General features: G+C 44.4%; 1 protein-coding gene across 4 annotated transcripts in view; it reads left to right on the top strand.

The window, feature by feature from the left end:
* MEF2D (myocyte enhancer factor 2D) overlaps nucleotides 1-27,542 on the top strand; it is a 155,898-nt gene that overhangs the window by 34,614 nt on the left and 93,742 nt on the right. For all 4 annotated transcript variants that reach the window (XM_075283220.1, XM_075283219.1, XM_075283221.1 and 1 more), the window contains exon 2: nucleotides 24,129-24,194. The gene's annotated coding sequence lies outside the window, so the exon portion shown is untranslated. The remainder of the gene's footprint in view (nucleotides 1-24,128; nucleotides 24,195-27,542) is intronic.

The raw sequence follows: 27,542 nt of genomic DNA on the forward strand, positions 1-27,542 counted from the left end.
AGTACCGTGTGCAGCTATCTGTGTCGCAGGGCACGGGAGTGGTGAAGCTGTGAACATATGTTTCTAATGTCACTGAAGCTGTGTTTCCACACATATAGAAAAATGCAGAAGCCGCCTCAGCGAGGAGACAGATGAATGTGCCCCCGGGGGAGCAGCCGCCCCACACCGCACACCGTGTCATGTGCCGCCAAACTCAGGCGAGAATGCAGCTCAGCAACTTAGACTTGTATAATGCTGAGAGAGTTTATAATACCGTGATATGGGGGGGTGTCTGGTGCAGATAAATGATGGGAGGCACAAAATTTATGCACATTGTGGCCCAGTTTTTAGCAAATACAACATACCCATCATGTTAATATATTGTCCTAACCTGTTTCGATCCTTCTTTACTTATTCTGTATGTTTTCTCTAGAAAAATCACTGGATTGTATATGGAAACCGTCAACAAGCTGGTGCTGACTGATCTGGAAATACTTATCAAGTTATATATTACTTTACGTTGGTGTATATGACATTATGAGGTGTAATAATGAAACATAGCTCTATAAGGGCCAGTTCACACGGGGCAAGAGGGGGCGGATTTTGACCCTGGATCCACCTCAAAATCCGCCCCCTCACAATAGACCGCTAGCGTTCTTTTTTTGCGCCTCGCGACACCTCCCTCCGGACTTGGCTCATTCATTTGGGCCTAATCTGAAGCGGAAAGCCGCGACGGGATGTGTTCACACGCAACCCCGTTTGAACTAGGCCTAAACCTTCTTGTTGACGGTTTCCAGTTAGCAATATATATATTTTTAATGAACTTGAATAGGGAGGAACACAAACAGAAGCGCCTGACGATCTAATTCAAAGATATGGTATGCTGACAAAGGAGAAACTTTAAGCAGCACAGAGTATTTCAGAAGCAGTACCACAGCAACACATAGTATTTCAGGAACGGACTGTGTTGATTTTTATGGAGGCAGTGACTTGTTTGCTCATATGATGCGGGGAAGCAGTGTTATAAAATGTAACACAAAAGAGAAGTAAGGGCTACACACGTGTGATAGATTTGTGTTCTCAAGCAGCACAGAGTATTTCAGGAGGAGTATGTTGATCTTGAGGGAGGCAGTGACCTGTCCACAAATATGATGGCAGTAGGCAGTGATATGGTATAAGGATGGGAATGAGCTCGGATGAAAAATTACAGACCTATACAGAGTTACGCACATGTGATGGAGCTGCGTCCTCCAGCAGCACAGAGTATTTCAGAAAAAGAGTTTGTTGATCTTGTAGGAAGCAGTAACCCGACCGCTTGTATGATGGTAATGGGCTTTTTCTGGTGTGAGGAATGGAGTGAACACTACGGAGAAGTTACATGTGATAGAGCAGCGTCCCCCAGCAGTGCAGAGTATTTCAGGAGCAGAGTGTGAGTAAGGGTCTCCTGCACCATAGAGCCAGTAATCCCAGTTCTGGGAGCGCAGATATATATAAAGCTCCATTGGCCGCAGACCATACCATATTTCTTTCCCGTCATAGGGGGGGACTATCTCAGATTTCCCAGCGGCCTATCAGCGAGGGGAGGGAAGCGTCTCTCGGCAGCACGTCTCCTTTCTGTCGTCCTCTTGCCAGTTCTCAGATCAGTGTGGACAGGTGTGTGGGGTGTCTGCGGATGGCAGCGGGGTGTAATGTATACTGTTATTACCTTGGCATATACACGGGCAGGCCTGGAACACTCCGCCGCCCTTGTGTTTACCGCAGCGTCGGACACCGACCGTCATTTCCAGTGTATTTTTAACCCTAAAAATGTTAAAACAAAGACGTCGGGATCGGCGGCGATGTCTAAGTTCGCGTTGTCATTTTTCGAAGGTCCCTCATTAGGATGGAGTACACGGTCACCCCTGACAACACGGCGTCTCCGGTGCCGGTGATTCATAGCCTTATACAGTCTATGACTAATCTCAGATCCTTCGGAGATTAAACGCTGTTTTCTCAAGACCTTAGCCATGTCAGACCGGTGTGCGCACTAAGTGGGCTGGAGACAATCGGTCGCTTCGTGAATAAACATCAAACAGATGAAACTGATACAGGGGAACGAAAAGGACATTTGTAATAAAATGCCAAGCCGTACGAGCGGTGACGTTGCTGAAGGGCCGGCCAGGGGGAGCGAAGACGTTGTCTCCCGAAAATCTGATTGTTATCCCTCACCGTGTGGGGTATTCGTGACCAACTGGTTTTCCAGCCCCTGACTGGCATTGGGTATCTGTGTACCCGAAAGAATTGCTCCATCTACATCAGCCTTTGAGAGGTGGTCAAGTGCAGACAACACCTTTATAGTCCAAGGGTCATGTGACGGTGAGGTCCTGCTACAATCAGAAGGACCTGTACATGTGTGGCATTCGTGACCAACTGGTTTTTCAGCCCCTGACTGGCATTGGGTATCTGTGTACCCGATAGAATGACTCCCTCCACGTCAGCCTTTGAGAGGTGGTCAAGTGTAGACAACGCCTTTATAGTCTAAGGATAATGTGACGGTGAGGTCCTGCTTTTTGGACCTACTACAATCAGAAGGAACTGTAGGTCCTACTCAGCCTCACTCTATGGACTCTGATGGGTTTCCTGGAAGACCATGGAGACGTCAAGCTATGAACTTCTAATGTTGAAGAATTATGCAAGATGGAGAGAAGCCAACTTCTGATTGGCATTGGGTATCCGTGTACCCAAAAGAATTGCTCCATCTACGTCAGCCTTTGAGAGGTGGTCAAGTGCAGACAACTCCTTTATAGTCCAAGGATCATGTGATGGTGAGGTCCAGCTACAATCTGAGGGACCAGTACATGTGTGGCATTCGTGACCATCTGGTTTTCCAACCCCTGACTGGCATTGGGTATCTGTGTACCCAATAGAATGACTCCCTCCACGTCAGCCTTTGAGAGGTGGTCAAGTGTAGACAACTCCTTTATAGTCCAAGGATCATGTGATGTTGAGGTCCTGCTACAATCGGAAGGACCTGTACATGTGTGGCATTCGTGACCATCTGGTTTTCCAACCCCTGACTGGCATTGGGTTTCTGTGTACCCGATAGAATGACTCCCTCCACGTCAGCCTTTGAGAGGTGGTCAAGTGTAGACAACTCCTTTATAGTCCAAGGATCATGTGATGGTGAGGTCCAGCTACAATCTGAAGGACCAGTACATGTGTGGCATTCGTGACCATCTGGTTTTCCAACCCCTGACTGGCATTGGGTATCTGTGTACCCGATACAATGACTCCCTCCACATCAGCCTTTGAGAGGTGGTCAAGTGTAGACAACTCCTTTATAGTCCAAGGGTCATGTGACGGTGAGGTCCTGCTTTTTGGACCTACTACAATCAGAAGGAACTGTAGGTCCTACTCAGCCTCACTCTATGGACTCTGATGGGTTTCCTGGAAGACCATGGAGACGTCAAGCTTTGAACACATTCTAATGTAGAAGAATTATGCAAGATGGAGAGAAGCCAACTTCTGACTGGCATTGGGTATCCGTGTACCCGAAAGAATTGCTCCATCTACGTCAGCCTTTGAGAGGTGGTCAAGTGTAAACAACTCCTTTATAGTCCAAGGTTCATGTGACGGTGTGGTCCTGCTACAATCAGAAGGACCTGTACATGTGTGGCATTCGTGACCATCTGGTTTTCCAACCCCTGACTGGCATTGGGTATCTGTGTACCCGATAGAATGACTCCCTCCACGTCAGCCTTTGAGAGGTGGTCAAGTGCAGACAACTCCTTTATAGTCCAAGGGTCATGTGACGGTGAGGTCCTGCTTTTTGGACCTACTACAATCAGAAGGACCTGTAGGTCCTACTCAGCCTCACTCTATGGACTCTGATGGAATTCCTGGAAGACCATGGAGACGTCAAGCTATGAACACATTCTAATGTCGAAGAATTATGCAAGACGGAGAGAAGCCAACTTCTTATGCAATGTTCCTTTAAGGAGCCGTCCAGCTCTTATGAAATTCTGAATACCTGAAAGCATTGTCAGCGAGATGCCAGTCGCTAAGACTTCTAGCACATGACGGCAGGACAAGGGCCTATTTGTAAAGGTGGTGGAGAATTTTGCAGGATTTTTCTAAATTTTTTGCCTTTTTTGTCTATGTTGGGAAGGGTTAAAATTGGCCAGGTGGAGAAATTTGTTTTGGAATTCCTCCACCATGTGTTACGAATGTGATGCTTTTTTTCGTGTAGCGCCCCTGGACTCTGGGTCATTAGGTTATTGGCGTCCAGCATTATACTGTTTATAATTCCGCATATGATATCCGGTAAATCTCCAGTCACATTGCTACGTTTCTCCTGTACCGATCGTTTTATTCTCTAGTCACATCCAGAGCTGAAATTCCATGAATTCCAAAGGATGCAGATTTAGGTGTGATTGGAGTAGGAGATGTGCCGTTCCGAACAGTATTTGTATGTTTTTCAAAAACCTCCTGTTCCCTGGGCCTGCCTTCCTCTCGTGATTATGAAATGCCTTGTTCCTACTTTGCACCGCCGTCGGATGCTTTGATATTTTACACATAGCGTTGCATTATTAATAATCTGTTTTGTTCTTTTTGTCCCAGTGCCTCAATGTTCCTTCAGTTTAATTAGGTTGGATGTTTGGAACGTATTATATGAGATTCCGGTTAATATACAAGACCAGAAAGTCATGAAGGAACGTCCTGAAATGCAACCAGAATTATGGGGCCCCAATAGGCCTCAGAACCTAAAGAATTTCCAACCATAAAAAATCCAAAATTTCATCCATTTTGTTTTGGTTTTTGACAGTAGGAAATGTGGACAATACCACCAACAGATTGGCCAAGTCAAAGTTGGTACCATACATGAAGTGTATGGTACATCTGTTGTTCCAAGCACACCAACCAAGACCCAAGACACTATTCCTTCCCACTTCTTTGTAGGGACCTATCAAGGTGGAAAGGGAGACCACAGGTAACTAAATAGGCTTCAGACCATCTTGTTTTTTTCTGGAGTTTTATTGAGGTTGGAATAGAAGCTGTGAACACTGTAGGGATTGTAGGGTTATAGGTTGGACTTGATGGACTAATGTCTTTATCCAACCTCCTCAACTATGTGACTATGTAATATCTGAGTAGGCTTCAGACCACCATAGACTCCGTGTGAACCACCACTTCAAACCTAAGACCCAACTCTTACTTCACCTCAATTTTCTTCTGGGAAACTGTTGAGCTGGTGTTGGAGGACGAGAATATATTAATTTCTTCATCTAACCGTAAACCATTTTTCTTCTGAGATGGAGGCTGTGACTATCTAAACAGACTTCAGCCCCTCACTGATGCACCACTCTAACCATGAGACCATGAAACTCACATTTTACCCAAATTTTCTTCTGTGAAACTATCAGAGGATCTGAATATCTTAGCAGGCTTTAGTCCACCATAGACCACCTCTGGAGAGGCCACGCTTGTGCAGATTTATGCTAGCTATCATTTGCCATTACACTCATAGGTGGACAACTCTTCGACACGTATGACTTGGGATTTGGGCTAGGACCTTTGGCCTTCAACTATGGACAATGTGCTGGAGAATCTGAGGGACACCATCATCAAGAAAGTCTAAATAGTTTGAGTAGATTGAATACAAACGTGACATCTTGGGCTTAGAAAGTGAGTGTGGTCCCATCAGAGATTCTAGATTACAGAACTAGGTTCCTGGATTTGACCACGGGCAACACCTTCCTGGGGACTGCATGTTCTCGTGTGGTCTTCTCTGGTTTCCTTCCACCTGCAGGAACATAAGACCATGTTCCTCTTTTCACCTACCGAATGTGTTTATTTCAAGAACGTTGCAGATTCTAATCTTACCTGTTAATGGCGATTTCAATAATTTTTTTTTTTTTTTTTTTTTTTAATGCTGCAATTGAATGCATTTTGGGGAAACAAGATGTTATCTGTAGACCTGTCAGATATCGTGACCACAAGTCCCGTCCTTTAAACCTACGTGGGGCGAGGTGAGATGATAAAATCTCTATGTGGCTTTGAGATGAGAGGAAAAACCAGCTGAGCAGTCATTGAACCGGACCGAGACGCGTTGGTGGTGACGTCTCGGGGAGATATTGCTCTTTTTTGTTTTTTGTCTGGTTGTTTCCTGAGTTCTTCATTTTTTCATCATGTACATGTTAGAGGCCTCGTCACTTCTAGGATTATTTTGGAAATCACTTCCTACCGTGAGAAAAGTTATTTGAGGAGGCCGCTCAATGTAGTAGGTAGTCCATTCCAGACGTGGGCCAGTCTGGAGCGAGGAAACGCGATGTAGAGGATTATCCAAACATGGTGTCTTTTTATCAGGTACTGCACCGCTTCATTCTATGGGTTGCGTCTTGTATCGCAGATCTATTGACGTGAATGGGGCTGAGATGCAATACCACACACAACCTATGGTCAGGTGGGGCGCTGTTTTTGAAGGAAAGCAGCCATGTTTTGTTTTGTTTTTTTAATTCATCAATGACTGCTTACTTTTAGATTCAGTGCTGGACCAGGCATAGCAGCACAGGGTAAGGACTGGGTACAGCAGCACAGGGTAAGGACTGGGTACAGCAGCACAGGGTAAGGACTGGGTACAGCAGCACAGGGTAAGGACCGGGCACAGCAGCACAGGGTAGGGACTGGGTACAGCAGCACAGGGTAAGGACTGGGTACAGCAGCACAGGGTAAGGACTGGGCACAGAAGCACAGGGTAAGGACTGGGTACAGCAGCACAGGGTAAGGACTGGGTACAGCAGCACAGGGTAAGGACTGGGTACAGCAGCACAGGGTAAGGACCGGGCACAGCAGCACAGGGTAAGGACCGGGCACAGCAGCACAGGGTAAGGACCGGGCACAGCAGCACAGGGTAAGGACTGGGCACAGCAGCACAGGGTAAGGACTGGGCACAGCAGCACAGGGTAAGGACTGGGCACAGCAGCACAGGGTAAGGACTGGGCACAGCAGCACAGGGTAAGGACCGGGCACAGTAGCACAGGGTAAGGACCGGGCACAGTAGCACAGGGTAAAGGACTGGGCACAGCAGCACAGGGTAAGGATCGGGCACAACAGCACAGGGTAAGGACCGGGCACAGCAGCACAGGGTAAGGACCGGGCACAGCAGCACAGAGTAAGGACTGGGCACAGTAGCACAGGGTAAGGACTGGGCACAGCGGCACAGGGTAAGGACCGGGCACAGCGGCACAGGGTAAGGACCGGGCACAGCAGCACAGGGTAAGGACCGGGCACAGCAGCACAGGGTAAGGACCGGGCACAGCAGCACAGGGTAAGGACCGGGCACAGCAGCACAGGGTAAGGAATGGAGTTTTCTGGATCAAAGTTGGCTTACAATGTGGATAATTGTGACCTGTTTATTCGTGTTTTTAGCTGGTCATTGATACACATCATCAGAGCGTATAGAGGTTTAAGTGGGAGACTAGCTGGGTTACCAGCAGTACAGAGTATTTCAGAAGCAGTGTTCTGAACTTGTGGTTGGTATGACCAGAGATTGCGTTGCACTTGTCACTAGGCAGACATGCCACATACATACTTCTCATGTCTACATCTAAGGGTGCGACCGGCCTTGCAGCATGTAAAGTTCAGCAGCCCCATTGGATCCCGCGCTCATAAAGTGCTCTCCTTGGATGGCATGGAAACGCCACGTAATCCCACTGCTCTTTGTGCCCATCCATACAGACAGAAGAGTATGTGTCCCTCTGCATATGTCACGGATAATACCTTGCTCTTTCTCGAACATTAGGATGTGCTGACCGACATCATCACATCTTGTATTTACCAGCAGTAAACCTCTCTCTTTTTCTTCCAAGAAAACACTTCCTCGTGTCTTCGGCAGAGGAAGTTCATTAGAGGACCAAGAAGTTGTCTCCACCCACCATCAAGTTACCCTCTGTAACTCGGAGTATATTGGGCATATCTAGAAGATGGTCTTCAGCCAAACCATGGAACCACCTCATGAAAGCTCCATGTCTTTGTAAACTTCTTATGAAATTGGTCTCTATCCGTAAAGTGTCCATATACTTTAGAAGATCGCTGGCCAAACCTGCCATTGTTGGTTGACCGATTCTAATGTGCGCGAAGGTTTGCCAATTCTCTCTCGGAGGGCAATGTCTTACTTGGTGGGCCACATACTCAGTATGACATATGCATGCTCAAGTGGAGCTCAGAATGCTTGTGTATGGGAGTCGGGAGGACTAGCTAAGGTATATGACCACTTTTGGAACCAAAAAAATGCCGTTGTTTGTTTTGTAAGGTAAATTCCATCTATTGCTGCGGGACGACTTTACATTACCGGGTATTTTGCGTCATTTCACATTGTGTGGGTGTTAAGTAAATAACAAGTGAGTTGTACAGCAAAACCTGCCAATGTAAGAAGGCAGGCACATGAAAGACTTATCGTAACACCTTTTTTTATACCGATTGAATGGTCGATAGATGTTGGTCCTCCAGTTCTGAATATTCCTTGGCTATGTCTTAAAGCTCAGGTCTGTGATGGCGATGTATTTCAACCCATTTGCATGACAGAGAATGACGCTAGAAATTAGATATATTGTTATCCACTATGGAAATGATCTGAAAATTTTACCAAAATTGTCTGGATCTTCCAATAAATATCTGTGTCCTGTGGCCATCTTATAAAAAAACCTGTGTCTTCAGACTATAAATTTGCATGTTCGGTAAGACGCTGTCTCTTCGCCCCATGTGTAAGTTTAGAAGAACAGTCCAAAGTGCACCAGGTGAAAGTTGACCATACACGTCAAATTTGGTAGAACCAGCCAACTATTATATAATCCTATGAATTTCAACATGACCGATCCATTGGAAAAATTGGATCCTGTGGAAAATAAGGTTATACCGTAATCTTATTTCAATTTCTACATCAGAAACCAATGCTCATCGGGCCAAGCCAAGTAACTTTTTAGCACTTTGGATCCATCTGAAGGACAAATGGCAGCAAGTGGCAGAACCAGAAAAATTTGAGGTGGATCTATGACCACCTAAAGATGTTGTCTCTTACCTTCCATCTATTGATTCCTACAAGTCAGAATTTTTGTACAAGACCTTTCAAGTTTTTGAGATTAAGACATCTAAGAGTAAATTGCAAAATTAGGACGTATCCTTTGAAGACACGTCTGGCCTTGCGCAATGATTTTAAAGCCTTCTTCCTCAGAAACGTGCCCGCTATTGATTCTTCCTTTTTTATCGGACTGGAAAGCTCTTCCATTCTCTGATCTCTTCCCCGAACAGACTGTCAAAAATGTTGTTCTGCATTTGGCCCGCCTATCACATTTCCACTCGTATCGTCTTTTTTTTTTTTTCCATCTTCACTTCCCGTTTTTTTATCATCCTATAAGATATAACAACAACAAATCTACTTGGCCAGTAAGAGTATTGAGCAATATGAGCGTGAGCAGAATCTAGGCAGGTGACGTGGCCCGTCACAAAAAGGACAAGGAAAGACCTCTTTTTGTTGCAGGTCCTCACTGCTTGTCCACTACTCCCCTCCTCAGCTACCCCTTTATGTCAATTAAAGTGGGTAGGAAATGAAGGGAGTCCTGCTTTACAAAACAGGGTATGTCAACACCCTAATCTTAGACCTTCATTCTCCATAGACCGTATAATAGATGCTGGGACTTCTAGTTTGGTATTAAGGGCTGTTTATGACCCCTAATAGTTTTTTTTCATGGTAATTTCAGACCATACTTCTAGCTTCAGTGCATCTTCTACTAGGTTCAGACCTGGTGGAGTTCTACCAACTTTGGTAGATTACGACATAGATGGATGTTCTACCAACTTTGGTGGTTCTTTCTGAAGGTTTCAAGCTTGGTGGGTCTACTAGCAACATTGGGGCATCTTCATTCCAGGCTCAAATTTAGTAGGGTCTTCTACCACCTTTGGTGAACGTTCCCCAGGCTCAAACTGAGCTGGGTCTTCTACCACCTTTGGTGAACGTTCCCCAGGCTCAAATTGAGCTGGGTCTTCTACCACCTTTGATGAACGTTCCCCAGGCTCAAACTGAGCTGGGTCTTCTACCACCTTTGGTGAACGTTCCCCAGGCTCAGACTGAGCTGGGTCTTCTACCACCTTTGATGAACGTTCCCCAGGCTCAAACTGAGCTGGGTCTTCTACCACCTTTGGTGAACGTTCCCCAGGCTCAGACTGAGCAAGGTCTTCTACCACCTTTGGTGAACGTTCCCCAGGATCAAACTGAACTGAGTCTTCTACCACCTTTGGTGAACGTTCTCCAGGCTCAAACTGAGCTGGGTCTTCTACCACTTTTAGTGGGTCTTTCTCCTGGGTTCCAGCTTATGTTGCTCTTCTTTGAGCTTTGGGGTATATTCTCCTAGGTTCCACTGGTTTTAGTACCTGTTTTGCTGGGTTTTCCCCTAGGATATAACTTAGGTGGGTCTTTCCACAGTTTTCAACAGGGGTTTCTCATCTACCTGCTTTGATGGATCTTCTTCTGGGTTCCAACTTAAGTAGGTTTTCTTTTTGCCAACTTTGGTGGGTCTTCAATTCGCTTTTATGGGTCTTCCCCCAGTTGTAGCTTCCTCAAGGAGATTTCATAGTAAGTAAGAGGTTTCCCCAAACCATATAATGGATTTTGCTATAAGCAATATTAGTATGTGTTAGGCTCGCAGTGTCGTTGGCATGGAAGATGGGCTTTCCCAGCATGCCTTGCTCTTGTTCCCAAATGCGCAGTATTATTAAAAGTGGTTAGGACTTCTGCCATAGAACATAAAAACGGTTTACAAAGCCTTTACTTTAACCCGCCGGCTGCTTAACCGCATGAATAATGAATGGCAATAAATTGTTTTTCTTTCTATTTTTTTTTTTCTTCTTCTCCCTTTAAATTTTCATCTATTGATGAAGGCGGGAACAGCCCGGAGACAATCTGCCTCGCAGATATCATGACAAAATGAAAACGCTGTCGCCAGTGTGGGAACATTCTGTATCCGACCCCCAAAGTGTCCGTGATCCACCCCTTGAGGTTGTGTTGAAAGTTTGTCACCATGTATCGTAAAACAATATGGCTGTGCATGTAGAAATTAAAGGGGTATGGATTAGAAAATCCATGTTCCTGTGTAGAGATTACAAAGAGTGTCACTCGATCTGGAGGACCTGTCCTGTCCTGCATTAATCAAACTGCTCACTGACATGAGTGGGTACCGTGCAATGCAAAATTTTTCCTGTGATGGCGCTGTAGGGAAATTTTGTAGCTATGTATAAGTTTCTGCACAGATTATAACTACTTGTTAGAGGTTCCTGCATGGGAAAGCTGAGTAGGGATTGTCCATCTAGACAACCCTATTAAATTATCAAATTGCCTGGCAATGGCTTATTATAACCTGTTATTTATATAAGGTCTACACATTATCGGTCTCTGTTCCCAGGGCAGTCATTATCCTCTTAGGTCCTTTTTGCAGGTCCTTGTTGAGGGCTCCTAATAGGGGGCCATATAGTCAATGTTTACCTATTAAGGTCCTTAAAAGGGCAGTAGAACTTTTACATTATCCCATTTTCGAAGGGGTGTTGAGATGGGATCTGATATTCCCACATTTCGCCATCCTGTCTCTGACTAAGCACCTTCATCGAAGGGTTTAATTGACAGCTTTGTCCCATTCAGCTCTAAAACCCCAAACTGGTGGTAGTTATTCGACTGACCGATGTAAACAAGAGGTCACAGCGTCCACATGAGCACCTCAACTCCTTGGAACAACTGAACGACAATGTCTTTGACAGTAGTGCTCCCACCGATCCAATTTCGATGGTTTATACTACGGTAGGCCATCCATATCCTGGATAACTCCTTGAAACAACTGAGCGACAATGTCGTTGACAGTAGTGATCCTACCGATCCGATTTCAATGGTTTATACTACGGTAGGCCATTCATATCCTGAGTAACTCCTTGAAACAACTGAGTGACAATGTCTTTGACAGTGGTGCTCCCACCGATCCAATTTTGATGGTTTATACTACGGTAGGCCATCCATATCCTGGATAACTCCTTGAAACAACTAAGCGCCAATGTCTTTGACAGTGGTGCTCCCACCGATCCTCTTTCGATGGTTTATACTAAGGTAGGCCATCCATATCTTGATCCAAGAAAACCCCTTTAATGTAACTTGTTCACTAGGTTTGATGGGGCCCTAACTCACGGATCCTCACCAGTCTGTGCTGTTTTTGGCAAGTAGTGGATGGCGCAAATAATTGAGACCACCGCAGCCCCTGACAAGCTGAACCAGGGACGGATGAGAGGTGGTGTAAAACACCATGGGGTACCTACATGGCGCACGATACGTATGATGACTAATATTCACGGGCTTGTAAACCTTACCTCAGAAAATTGTCAACTTAAGAAGAGTTAATGAGCCGCAAAGAGTAAAAAACTCCTTCTACCGTGTCACATGGGCATCCTTTTGTTTTTCTAACTGTGCGTAGTGACAGGGCACCGCATGCTATCAGCTACCACTCTTTGATGTGGCAAGCCGCAGCTATTTGGAGTACTGTATAATCTATGTTGCCGTGACACACAGGCAGCTTTGTTTTTGGTAGGCTTCCCAGTCAAGCGGCATCGATAAAAAAAAATTAGGAGGCCAATTGTAAAAATGGCTGAGCCCACAAAACACTCCTACAAAACCCGAGGGGAGAAGATCACACTGAGGTTCAACATATTAAGTAGACAACATAGAAAATGTCACATCAAGAATCAATTCTGTGCCAAGGGTTACTACCAGCAGTACAAGGCCTGGGGAACATGTCCCACAACTATGATGTGGCCTTGTGCCACCCAAACATTGACAGATTTGTGGTGGCCACCCTAGTTGTCCAATGCTTGTTGATCTTTTCTGTGGGGAGCCATAGTGTTAATATGGCTGGAGGACCAGTGAGTTGAAGAAGATGTCTAGTCATAGGGGTGCAGAAGTAACAGCCGCACCTGAGATCTGGTGTCCAAGAAGGCCCAAAGGCCTAGTTGCCCATTAAGAAGATGACAGTGTTATAAATGGCACATAGGAAGTTATGCCAGGTTCACTCTTCTGCTGTTGTTCTGACTCTAGTCCGTCCACGACCAGAAGAACGGAAAGACATACACAGTAGTACCCGTTAAAGGGGTTGTGCAAGACTTCGAAAACATGGCTACTTTTTTCTACTCAGAAAGTGACATTAAATCCGTTGCTGCTGCCCTTGCCCATTCCTTTTAATTGGAAGGAGATGTGGTATTGCCATGAGACCAACGATCATGATGTCACTTCCTGAGAAGAAGAAAGCCGCCATGTTTTTGAAGTCCTGTACAACACCATTAAATGACTGACACAAGCAGATCTTAATGGACCTCATTTAGAATCATGGAGTCCATCAAGCATCCTTTTTTCAGACTTGCAGGACTTTTTCGACCAGTGATTCCCGACGGACTCTGTGACGGAGTCTCCCAATGGTCCCAGTTGTTTGCCGCAATAAGGCTGCCACGTCCGAACGCGGACTCCTATCATCTAGGCCTCGATTAGGTGTAAGTAGGTCAGTTCGGCGGCACTGAAGTGGGCAGTTAATTCGGTTTTAAGCAGTTTACAAGCTGACGAACACCCGGTGCTTGTCCTCTCCAGCCTCCGTGGGTTAATCATTACTCGTCTCCCCTCGCTGTCTCCGCAGGTATCTCAGCTTAGGGTTGCTATGTACAAGAGAAATTAGCTGGGAACACAATCTAGTAATTATTTCCGTTAAATACGGGTCGAGTGCTTACTTTCTTAATTAGCGGTGTGCCCGGGCATTTAACCCGTCACTATTGAAGCCCTTATTATGCGCAGCAAACACTTCACCGCTGAGACAAAGACAAAAAAACATGGCTGCCATTGGGTACTGTATTATATATTTCTATAGAAACTGGGAGAGGCACTCTGGCTGTCATTATGGGGGCACTCTGACTAGTCAAGTCTTTGGCACTCCTCCGACTAGTCATGGGTACACTCCTGCCACCGCTATGAGGGTGTGATTGCTGAATTTTAAGGTCAGACTTCTGCTACACGTTCCTCATGTATTTCCTTAGTGTTGGACCTCTTGGGAGATGCTGATTTTCTCCTGGTGCCTGTAGGCCTCCACCACCGTCACAGCCTTTTTATCTGCAGATCCTGCTGTTTTTTCTTTGCTGTTTTTGTTTTCTCCCCCATAATTCTGCATGTTCAGACTGTTCTGTCCCCCGCATCCTCGCTCATCTAACATCTGCCAGTTTCACTTCCCCCTCTACAGAAAGGAAGTTGGACAGTTAAATCGAAAGTGGCGGCTCTATTAACGGTCACAGTGTCAGGACCCAGACCCCTGATGGCCTGCGCTCCTTCTGGGGTGCTGCATACATTCTGCTTACACAGGCCTGGCCTTTACCAGGAAAGGCTTTCTCAATAGTTTCCCCACCGCTGCCTCTAGTTAAGCAGCATCTTGTCGGATATTCGTGTATACCTCTATAGTCCTCTAGTGCTCCTCAATGGCCCCATCACTGCCTGTAGTCCTGCTATATATTCTTTACCTTTAGGGGCATCATTCCAATCAGAATTCACACTAAATTTATGGAAGGTTTTGCTATGGTTGCCTTGGTTGTTTTAGGATTGGATTTTGGCTGGTGCATCAGTTGGCTGTACTATGCTGGGCTGTGTCTGGCTGGTTTTTGTGGACTTTAGTTTGCGCCATTGTGGGGGGACTGTGCCTGGCTCTGTTTTGAGTGGACTTTGGTAGGCGCTATTGTGGGAGGACTGTGCCTGGCTCTGTTTTGGGTGGACGTCAGTAGCTTCTATTGTGGGAGGACTGTGCCTGGCTCTGTTTTGGGTGGACGTTAGTAGCTTCTATTGTGGGAGGACTGTGCCTGGCTCTGTTTTGGGTGGACGTCAGTAGCTTCTATTGTGGGAGGACTGTGCCTGGCTCTGTTTTGGGTGGACGTTAGTAGCTTCTATTGTGGGAGGACTGTGCCTGGCTCTGTTTTGGGTGGACGTTAGTAGCTTCTATTGTGGAAGGACAGTGCCTGGCTCTGTTTTATGTGGACTTTAGTAGCTGCTATTGTGGAAGGACTGTTCTTGGCTCTGTTTTTGGTGGACTTTAGTTGGCGCTATTGTGGAAGGACTGTTCTTGGCTCTGTTTTTGGTGGACTTTAGTTGGCGCTATTGTGGGAGGACTGTTCTTGGCTCTGATTTTAGTGGATGTTAGTTGGCGCTATTGTTGGAGGAATGTGCCTGGCTCTGTTTTGGATGGACGTTAGTAGCCACTATTGTGGGAGGACTGTGCCTGGCTCTGTTTTGGATGGACAATAGTTGTTGCTATTGTGTTGTTTCTGGTTCTTCTTTGTCTACAATGGTTGGAACCGTTGGGTACACTGTGGTTGGCACTGTTTATAGAGTGCTGTGTTGGACCACGGTTTGAACCAGGTTGTGACCAATGCAGTCAGTGCTTCGGCCAGAACCATTCGCCTTGGATTGTGGCAGTCCTTGTTTGATCCGGTGTGGTACTGGTGCCAGTAGGCCGGCTACATGAATAGCATTTTTTTTCCAGTATGTTCTTATCATTGCGGAGAAAGGACCTTGGCCTGCGAATAAATGACAGCTGAAAAATGTACCGCTCCACGTGCCACGTATACCTCTGGTTTTTGCCCATCTTCAAAGTTTGGTACAAAGGCCTTACAGATTCATGGTATATGTTGGAGCTACATAAATTTGTCATATTGACTGTGGTAATGGAAGTGTTACTTATAGGCAGATGATCCCGTTGGAGCCCATTGGCCAGTCAGATAGCGCCCGCTCTTTCCTTGTTTTTTGGCTCCTTCTTCCTTGGCTTCTTACATCTCTCTCTTCCACTTGTCACTCGGCATCTCGTTGATTCTCGCTCCTTTCCTCTGTGTTTCCTTGCGTCTCATACAGCTTTCCCATCCCCCTCGTTCTTTCATTATTTTTCTTTCCTCCCTCATCTTTTCACCTGGTAGCTTGTATTTTTCCGTTTCTCGTTCCCAGGTTTTTTTTTTTTTCTTTTCCTGCTGCTTCTTAAAGGAAACTTACCGGATGTGAAATTAAAATCGACCCTTTTTCAATATCTTATGTCGACACTGAGATTCGACCTCATGACATTAGAGGCCCTAACCTTGAGGCTGCACTACTGATAGATACAGGTGCACTGTTGTCATGGCATATCTTCAATGTCTCTACCTATAGCCATGATTCTGGCGACTTAGGATGTGGATATTAGGATTTGGATCCACACAAGGTCTCCACAGCGACCCTGGATGTGATCGAGATCATAAAAGTAGTGCAGCCTCAGTCTTTGGGCCTGTAACTTCAGCCTAGGAATAAGAGTTAAAGAGTTATTACCTGGCTTTTCTAGACTCCTGAACATCAGAACTTGTTGTCGTGTATTTCCCAGACTTGTCCTCCTGCCATTCAGGACTGGAGATGACGAGAACTCAGGGAAGGTCAGGCTGGGTGGTCTTCACCGGCTTATCAGCTGTCAATCATGAATGGAGACTGCACTGCAATATGGTGGTGAAGGTGCTCCATATTGTACATTCATGATCATGTCCTAGAGGTTTGTGGATGTGACTGCTCTCACATTGCTTATCACCACTTTGACTACCCCCTACATGGTCTCTTTATCTTATCTCCTACCCTGACACCCAGTAGTGTCAATCCAGGCAATGGCTCCTCACTATGTTTGTCTCCTAAGATGACTTATAGCCCTTCACTCCTGTAACCACAACTCACAGCGAGCCATGACAATGACATGATCCCATCTTATTATTCCATCTGTTTCCACACTATGGCACTACTACGGAGCCCATAGCGTAGACCAAAAATATTGCCAACATCTGCACAATAGTGGCCACCCATAACATTGACCAGTCACGTCTATGATCTTAACATAGTCACATGGCAGTGTCTACCAAATTGTCCATTCCTTGATCTTTGAGACCCCCCAACCTGAAGAGGAAGGCCACCTACTACTGACACTGCTATGACCATCTTGTTACCATAACCTCTTGTCACCAGGGCAGGTCCCTTTTCATTTGGACATATGTGGTGCAACTAAAAGATCAATGAAAGGGATACAATGTGTAAGTTTTCTTATATGTTCCTAAGGGGTCACATGACATACTTCTAGAAACAGGAAGCTGTATATGAGCTTACTCAGCCAATCAGAGATACCCGTGAGGATCACACATAGTTCCATGTAGTTTTGGTCCCTGTTTCGTAGGACATGTAGAGACAGTGACTACTACTTTTGGCTACCTGCTCATTGCTTTTTGGGGGCCATTTTGTGGGTACAATAGATCATCTTTGATATACACGGCATCCTCGAGGGTGATAGTCTCCTTTAAGCAGGAACCTCAGATTATTAATAACCTTCGATAAAGGACATTTACCAGGTGCCATTACGTGTAAAGCAAGCCGCGTTCTCCTCACCATTATTGAGACGCGCTCACAGGAACAACTCAGGAGCCATTAAAGGTGCGGAAATCAAATCTAGCTGAGGAGACAATTTTTATATCCGTGATCTGAGGTTTGTTTAACATGATCCGCTGAGCAGTGCGATATCACCTTCCACCTGTGTGTCACAGCCCGCGCCTCAAGCCCAGGGAGCCAAGAAGTCTGTCAGGAGCCGAGTTGGAGTGATAAGCGACGTCACCGGCATCACAGACAGACCAGAACCTGACCTAACCAAGTCCCCGTCCTTGGCTGACTTGTCTGTACAGGATGACAAAACCCTCTCGGTCTAAAAACAAATATATAGACAATATAATATAGCCGATTATATCCATTCAATCTTCTAATATAACATAATACATATAACCCACCAACATAACCATTGGAAAATTGTCCTGCATGGTGGAAAGCCAATGGACACTTGGCGGGTGTCTGCAGGTAACCACTGTTTTAGCTGTCTGGCTCTATGTCCTTCGGGTGCCTTGGCGGACCCAAATGACGGAGAGTTCTGCGCAGGTGTGAACCTAACCTTATACTGTATTATATAGTAACGATATAGTCTTGGCAGTGTCAGATTTACGCGGTAAACCGCTGCCTCCGCTTTTCACTGATTTTACTCTGTGTTTATGGTTCTTCTGGTAATTGTGTCATGTATCAGCATTTCTCGCGTATTTGCATACATGCTTCCTCATGTGTAGTAAAATTTTTGCAGGCATCCGTGTCTTAACTTTGTACCATGTCTTACTAGACCTGATGATACCACCTCACCCACACATAAGACTTTGTTTCTGTCCAAATGACTGTCCTCGGTCCACCACAGAAGATGGCCTTGCATCATGCCATGGGTTCAACAAATTCTCACGAGGTTACATCATCTAGGTCAGAGGTTCCCAAACTTTTTTTTCTCGTAGACCACTTTCGAAATTTTACTGTAAATTTTATTTCTACCATAGTCCCAAAACTCGTCAAAAAATGTGAAGATTGGATCTAACGATGGAAAGTTGCTTCGCGGCTGAGACCCCTGGAGGTCCACCTGGACCACTTTGAGAATCACTGGTCTAGGTGGTGGACCATAGATAGTCCATAAACTTTTGCTGACGGTAATGTGTTTGGCCAACTGTCTATTCACCTGACATACCCAAGAACACGCAAGACTGTATTGTCTTTGGACATTAGCCCACGTGTCTTAAACAATTTCATTTACCTTAGCGGTCCAGAGACTGTTTTGTCTGTTTATACGCATCTAGCCATTCCTGAGACCAGCTGAGGGTGACCAAAGAAATCCAAACTGGTGGAACCATACTGATGTCTCGGAGTAACTATACGTTCAATAGTGTCTCAGACAGAAGATCCCAGAGCTTCATTATTGTAGACCTTCAACTCAAAAAATATCTTATAGGATGACACAAAATAAAGGATTAATAACCTAGGAACCTTTATTAGTGCCATTCCGGCGTGAGAACCTGCGGAGGAATGTGTCAAGATAGGAACTGTGAGAAGTAGTTAGTTTAGAAGAGATGATGAAATCTTTGGGCAATTTGTCAGAAGATGAAGCCATGAGATGGACAAGCTCATCAGTGGTCCTGGTGTATGTCAAGCCACCATATCTGCTACTCCGAGATGGTTGCTGATCCTGAACATGACAAATGAGAGCTGACTCTTGATAAAAATCCCATTACTCTGTTACGTAAATCTCGGGATGTGAAATATTTGCCAAGACATTTGGTAGGACAAGACAATACGACGTCGTCAAGGTTGGTGAAGAGCCGGGCCTTGTAAGTTTTTAAGCTCTTCTTCTCCCTGTTTGTTGAGTGAACGCCATTCTGCACCAATACAAGGAATGCCCCTTGACTTGTTAAACAGCTTAAGGTCTTGAAGTCTCATTGTGGATGAGCGGGCCGCGCCGTGGGCTGTGCATTCCCCATCGATTATCGCCTCAGCTCCGAACAATATTACACAACTGAAAAGAGAAAACCTTTCACTTGGAAACAAGAACATTGCTCTGTCAGGCACGAGAGGCCCAGGCTCATCCATTGTTTAATAATTTAATTCACTTAACAGGCTCTATCGGATTTTACTTTTTACTTGATTGGGCAAACAGGATTTTGAAACCCATGGGTGCTGCCACGAAAGAGAATTTAGGAGGAGGGAATGAGCAGATGAAAGCTGGCAGAGCGCTGGGGAATAGAAGAGAATGGACTGCACCGAGTTCACATTGAAGCCTCAGCTTTATCTTCCTGTATTCTTCAGCCTCTGTAGATTGCCACTAGGGCTACTGACTGTTAAAGAGGCACTCATATTTCATATCGGCATCAATAATACAATACAGTATTCTAAAGACATGCAAAAATTGTGTTTGATGCATTGTTTTCCTGTTTGAAATGTCTCTCCCATCATGCATCAGGCTGGAGCACAGATTTAGTTTTTTTTTTGTATCTTGAGAGAAGAGCTCTCATATGCTATTTGTAATCCTTTCTGTGTAATACTGCTACCTATGTACAAGAATATAACTGATATAATACTGCTACCTATGTACAAGAATATAACTGATATAATACTGCTACCTATGTACAAGAATATAACTACTATAATACTACCTCCTATGTACAAGAATATAACTACTATAATACTACCTCCTATGTCCAAAAATATAACTACTATAATACTGCTCCTATATACAAGAATATAACTACTATAATACTATTCCTATGTACAAGAATATAACTACTATAATACTACCTCCTATGTACAAGAATATAACTACTATAATACTGCTCCTATGTACAAGAATATAACTACTATAATACTACTCCTATATACAAGAATATAACTACTATAATTCTGCTCCTATGTACAAGAATATAACTACTATAATACTGCTCCTATGTACAAGAATATAACTACTATAATACTACCTCCTATGTACAAGAATATAACTACTATAATACTGCTTCTATGTACAAGAATATAACTGCTATAATACTGCTCCTATGTACAAGAATATAACTACTATAATACTACCTCCTATGTACAAGAATATAACTACTATAATACTGCTCCTATGTACAAGAATATAACTACTATAATACTACTCCTATGTACAAGAATATAACTACTATAATACTGCTCCTATGTACAAGAATATAACTACTATAATACTGCCCCTATGTACAAGAATATAACTACTATAATACTGCTCCTATGTACAAGAATATAACTACTATAATACTGCTCCTATGTACAAGAATATAACTACTATAATACTGCCTCCTATGTACAAGAATATAACTACTATAATACTGCTCCTATGTACAAGAATATAACTACTATAATACTGCTCCTATGTACAAGAATATAACTACTATAATACTACTCCTATGTACAAGAATATAACTACTATAATACTGCTCCTATGTACAAGAATATAACTACTATAATACTACTCCTATGTACAAGAATATAACTGCTATAATACTACTCCTATGTACAAGAATATAACTACTATAATACTGCTCCTATGTACAAGAATATAACTACTATAATACTGCTCCTATGTACAAGAATATAACTGCTATAATACTACTCCTATGTACAAGAATATAACTACTATAATACTGCTCCTATGTACAAGAATATAGCTACTATAATACTGCTACTATGTACAAGAATATAACTACTATAATACTACCCCTATGTACAAGAATATAACTGCTATAATACTACTCCTATGTACAAGAATATAACTACTATAATACTACCTCCTATGTACAAGAATATAACTACTATAATACTGCCCTCTATTGTAACTATTACTGTGCACCCTGTATACAATAATGTGGAGTTGAGCAGTCTTTAGAATATTTATGTACGCTAGAAAGGTTAGACTGCAGGTCTTTTAGCGCTTTTTTGCGGTCTTATTATCCATTAACCAGTGGTAGGTATAAGCTGTCAGAGATGCACACCACGACGCTTCCGCTATTTTCGGGAGGTTGGCTGTTATCTCTTCTTGCTTAGACCAAAGACGAGTCGCTGCCTCATGATAATCCTATCATAATTATTACTCCTCAATGCAGAGAGAAGTTGCCCTCTGATGACCTGCATGTAACACTCATCCTTCTATACACTGCTAGTCGATAGATACAAGACTTTGTGCCGCTATTCTGCCGGTGGGGGGTTGTTCTTATCCAATTTAGCCAGCTACGTGTCAGGCCATGGGGTCATGCTTGCCCTCTGTATGCCAGTCTATTGGAATATAAAATCATAAATCAGTATAAAAGCGCCATGACACTGTGTTTGGTGTGGTTCACTCTGTGTTTCCTTCACATTACATAATGAGTAATCATCGGAGACCCCGGTAGGCTCCATCTCCATACAAAGATTCGACAACACTGTTTGAGTCATAGAGCCATCTGCTTTGACTTTTGTCAGGATGAGTAACAGCGCTGTGTAGACGCCAGTGCCTACCAATGCCTACCAAAGACTATAAACACTCTCCGCAGCCATATGTCTGCGAGATATTGTCCCAGGCCATCTCCTGTATACTGACGGGTGAGAGACTAACCGGGATGTTATCTGTATGGCTGATAATGGCCATTAGTCATTAGCCTGGATGTCCCCAATTCGACCAATATCACTATCTCGATGCTCGTTGACAGTGGTGGATGTACTAAAAGAAAATTGGAATAAATTTTTGAGGTCTCTCTAGTTCCAACCATTGCAAGACCGTGATCAATGGTTGTGTCGGGATGGTCCTATAGTAAATTCAACGGGTGGATTGCGTTGGTAGTATAGAGGTCTTCTGTTGATATTACTCATTACAATGCTATATTAGGCCACCAGTAGGGTCTTAGATGTTACCGAAAGAGTCCATTTAAAAGTTGGGATATCTCCAGTTCATGTAGTCTGAACTTTATTGTAAGGCTGGTCCTATACATTAGACAGCTGTCTGGCAAACAACAGCCATCTCTCCAAATCTCCCTTACCCCCCTCATTCTTCTCTGAGCGTACATGTGTTCTGCATGGGGAGAGGGGAGAAAGTCACTTGTCAGACTCTTCTGGTGGTGGCTTATCTCCCCAATAACAAAAGATCCCTTTTCTTCTCCGAAATATGCCCTCATACTCTTCAGATGGCTTGCCGAAATCCAAAAGCTTAACTGATATTAGTTTCACATATATGACCAGCTCAATGTTTGGGGATACGTGAGGGTTCATGATTGTGGTATCTCCAAGTGATGACCATGGTCATGTTCTACATATAGTTGAGGGTGTTTTGGGGATACGTGAGGGTTCATGATTGGGGAATCTCCAAGTTATGACCATGGCCACGTTCTACATATAGCTGAGGGTGTTTTAGGGATACGTGACGGTTCATGATTGTGGTATCTCCAAGTTATGACCATGGTCATGTTCTACATATAGCTGAGGGTGTTTTGGGGATACATGAGGGTTCATGTTTGTGGTATCTCCAAGTTATGACCATGGTCATGTTCTACATATAGCTGAGGGTGTTTTGGGGATGCGGGAGGGTTCATGATTGGGGAATCTCCAAGTTATGACCATGGTCATGTTCTACATATTAGCTGAGGGTGTTTTGGGGATACGTGAGGGTTCATGATTTTGGTATCTCCAAGTTATGACCATGGTCACATTCTACATATAGCTGAGGGTGTTTTGGGGATGCGTGAGGGTTCATGATTGGGGAATTTCCAAGTTATGACCATGGTCACATTCTACATATAGCTGAGGGTGTTTTGGGGATATATGAGGGTTCATGATTTTGGTATCTCCAAGTTATGACCATGGTCACGTTCTACATATAGCTGAGGGTGTTTTGGATATACGTGATAGTTCATGATTGGGGAATCTCCAAGTTATGACCATGGCCACGTTCTACATATAGCTGAGGGTGTCAGAACATTCTCATCCCACTTGGCTGCAATTGGCCTTTTTGTGTAACCATAATGTTAAGGATTCCCCATGGTCTTGTCCAGTCCACCAGTGGGGTCATTGTTCTTTGGAATCGTCATCTCTAGAAATTTCTTTTTTTGGCTCCGTACATGAGGAGACCCTTTTCTATTTCCTCTAGCATTGCCCTAATGACTCTACATCTGTCGAAATGCTGTGGCTGTAGACATAGTGGTTACCTTTTTGGGTCGTATTGGCCAAGATATTGACCAGCTTTAGTTGAACATTCGTGATCGTTGCTCCTTCCCCTGGTTGTATTACTTCCCTTTGTTGGCTGTAAGGGTTAATATTGTAGAGTACTAAGGATTCTTTATCGGAGAGGACTGTGTCGTTTCTGAAATCGATATTTTCCACACGTTATTTGTAATTTACGCTCTGGTACTTTCCTACCCCTGAAAACTGAAGACCCCAGGTCCAGCTATAACATTTCTCCACAGTACTTTTGTGCCTCCTCTGTCATGGTGACATTGGTGTGAGACCTTTTAATGGTTGACGGGCCATGTCTAACAACGTGTAACGGTGTCCCTATCTAGCGCATTTCATGGAGTCCCCAGTTCAGGAATATTCGGCATTGTGCTCCTAGGCGGTCTCTTTTTTTTATGCCAATTAAACCATATCTCCACATACTCGCCTCTCGCTTTGTAAACCCCACAGCAATTTGTAACACAGCTGACTCTATGTGTTTCTTTTCTTCCAGATATTCCTCGTGGACATTTTTCGTTTCCCTTGAATGATGAGCAGAGATCTCCGAGAGAAGCTCCAGGTAACGATCGAACCTTCACACGTTAATAATGACTTTTGTTGAGTCTTTGTGAGTTGTCCAAGTGAAGCGGGTGGTATTGTAAAGGGAACCATTAGGACTTGTTGTGTTTACTCCTACGAGTAAACAGGTGACACAACTGTAGCTGTAGACACTACACTACAAGTTTACACAGATTCCCAGAGGTCCCGAAATGGTGGGGGTGACATCTGTCCTGTTCAGTCAATGGTGGTTGTAACCCTCTTTCGGACTTGGGCACATGTTCCAACCACTTGTTGGGTTGCTCCTTGACCGTGTATTGTAGAAGGACAACGTGACCACCACAGACGACTTACCAAAAGAGTCCCAGATTTTCCGTATTGAAATAGACGAGTGGTCATGATGGCCTCCTTCACTTCCACATGGAAGATCATCATCATGAAGGTCCCACCATAGTCGTCTCATAGAAGGACCTCCTAGTCCGACCGATTCTATAAGAACCACTCTTGTACATGTTTGCCACCCACCTGATGGTTAGTATTGCTGAGCAAGATGGTGGCCGTAGAAAGATACAAATAATTGACATCCAATTTGGCGCCAGTGAGACCAATCTAGGCGCCAAAGTTGCCTTTGGTTTTCAGTAACCAAATTAATATTAAAAGTTAATGGTGAATCATACCCTTGTGATCATAAACCAATAAGATGGCGCCAAGATAATCCTTTTATGACTATAAGTGCACTGGGGGCGGGGCCTTATTTGCCAGACTTTCATACTCAAGGTTCATTCACACGTAGGAAAATGGTGAGGAATTTGGTGTGGAATCTTCCACGCTGAAAAAAAAAGCCTCTCATTGACTTCAATGGGTGGTGCAAGCTTTTTTTTTTTCCACTAGTGGAAAAAAAGTTAGGGGAACGCATTGAAGTCAATGGGAGGCTTTATTTTCGGTGTGGAAAATTCCACACCAAATTCCTCACCATTTTCCTGAATGGACCCTGAGTATGAAAGTCTGGCAAATAAGGCCCCGCCCCCAGTGCACTTCCAACCTAATTGGCACACCAAATTCCTCACCATTTTCCTGAATAGACCCTGAGTATGAAAGTCTGGCAAATAAGGCCCCGCCCCCAGTGCACTTCAAGCCTAATTGGCACACCAAATTCCTCACCATTTTCCTTCGTGTGACCCTAAGGGTCATTCACAGCTAAATGGTGGAGCTGCATAGTGACTCCAGAGAAAACACGACAGCCCGTAGGCAAATTTGGCCCCGCCCCATGTGCACTTTTCAGTTGATTTGCATAACCATAAGAAGATGATTATCTTTATATCGCTTTATCGGTTTGTAGCCACAAAGATATCTTTCTGCTTCTATCAAAGGCCCCTCCCTCTATTATTGGTTCGGGGATGGGGGGGGGGTTGTTTTGGACCCTACAGACTCCATTTAGAACCTAAAAAATTAGGTGCAAGATGTACTTGTTTTTTTTTGGATGCCAATTATTTGTACCTTTCTATGGCCGCCATCTTGCTCAGCGATACTAACCATCAGGTGGACTCCAATGTAAAGGGCGCTAATACTTTTGCAGTGATTGACGTTTGATCGTTGTCGTGCTGTTGTACTTGTGAGTTTGCTTAGTCATGTGACCTTGGCGATCCGAGAGCGCTTACCTAGCAATTCTCTTGTACGTCGAGAAACCGCTTGGAATTTCTAATGCATATTAAACAGCAGACAAATACTCAAGTCAACCACAGGGAACTTCCAATTTCCCCCCCGGCAGCCTTGCTTTATTTTTGGATCGTTGCGCTAAACAGAGCACTTCTATTAATATCGTATAGATGTAGCAGAGCTGGAAATGCCCTTTCACTTTCTTGTTGGAAGACCTGCGGTGTTATGACGAACCACAGATGACAGGTTGTGCCGGAGGGCGGCCTCGGCTCTGCTATGTTGTAAAGTTGCTAGTCGAGCAATTGTCCGAATTGTTATGAAAACGAACTACCGATGTTGTGGCCGAAATGCCATAAAGTACTTTGACTCGGCTTGTAAAATGGGATGGAGGTGACCAACACCCACCTGTCCGATATAGTGGGGTGTGAGGGGGGCATAGGCGTAACGTGAAGCTCCTCGGCACCAGTCCAAAAATCTGTAACGAGGTCCCATCTGAATCAGAGATGTGGCAGGGGGGTCTTCTGGCCCTCCACTAGGTTCTGCCAATTCTACCTTCCTTTAAGACCCCATTGTTCTATGTCCGGCTATACATTACAGGGTGTAGTAAAGCATCTGCTGGGGCTTGTAGTGCTCGCACTGATTTGGCACCGTACTCAGATTTTGGCTCCTCTAATGGCAGCGTTATTATAGGAGATTTTCACATTTTTTTTTCTTTTCACTCCCCTTCCTCCCCTCTTAACCGTCTGGCCCAATTACATCAATCCGAAGCTCTGGTGGATTATTCCTCAACCAGAACATTACGTTCTATTCCACATGTGCCTCCCCGCGTCCATAACAGTGCCAGCCCCACAACAGCTGAGATCCCCCTCCTCCTCCTTCCTTTATCCAGCAAATGAATCCGTTCTCCGACCCTTAATGCACATTGCTCTCTTTGTGGCTGCAGCCTGCAATCAGTGATGTACGGACCCTACAGAAGCCCTGGAGGTCTCCGGCAGCCCTGCACCTCTATCTGGATATAGGGAAAGCAATGCATTTGGGGTTTCACTGAGTCCACTGACCATTTTGGCTTGGAGTAAAGGGGTCATATCAGGACGTCTATCTAGGTCTGAACAACACAGACGATTTATGTGCTGCACCTGCATGCTGCAGTGCTACGTTGAAACTTAGGGGCTTGTGCATCAATAATGCTTGGGGGCTGCAAAGTGTTGATAGAAATGGTGCACAATGGTGGCATAGGTAGATACATAAGCTCCACTGTATTCACAGTACATTAGGTCTGCTTGTGTCATCACTGTCTACTTAATTTACATTACTTATTCTGTACTGATCCTATATTATACTCCAGAGCTGCGCTCACTATTCTGCTGGTACAGTCACTGTGTACATACATTACATTACTTATCCTGTATTATACTCCAGAGCTGCGCTCACTATTCTGCTGGTGCAGTCACTGTGTACAAACATTACATTACTTATCCTGTATTATACTCCAGAGCTGCGCTCACTATTCTGCTGGTACAGTCACTGTGTACATACATTACATTACTTATCCTGTATTATACTCCAGAGCTTCACTCACTATTCTGCTGGTACAGTCACTGTGTACATACATTACATTACTTATCCTGTATTATACTCCAGAGCTGCGCTCACTATTCTTCTGGTGCAGTCACTGTGTACATACATTACTTATCCTGTATTATACCCCAGAGCT

Source organism: Leptodactylus fuscus, chromosome 7, assembly GCF_031893055.1.
Source record: "Leptodactylus fuscus isolate aLepFus1 chromosome 7, aLepFus1.hap2, whole genome shotgun sequence".
Classification (NCBI taxonomy): domain Eukaryota; kingdom Metazoa; phylum Chordata; class Amphibia; order Anura; family Leptodactylidae; genus Leptodactylus; species Leptodactylus fuscus.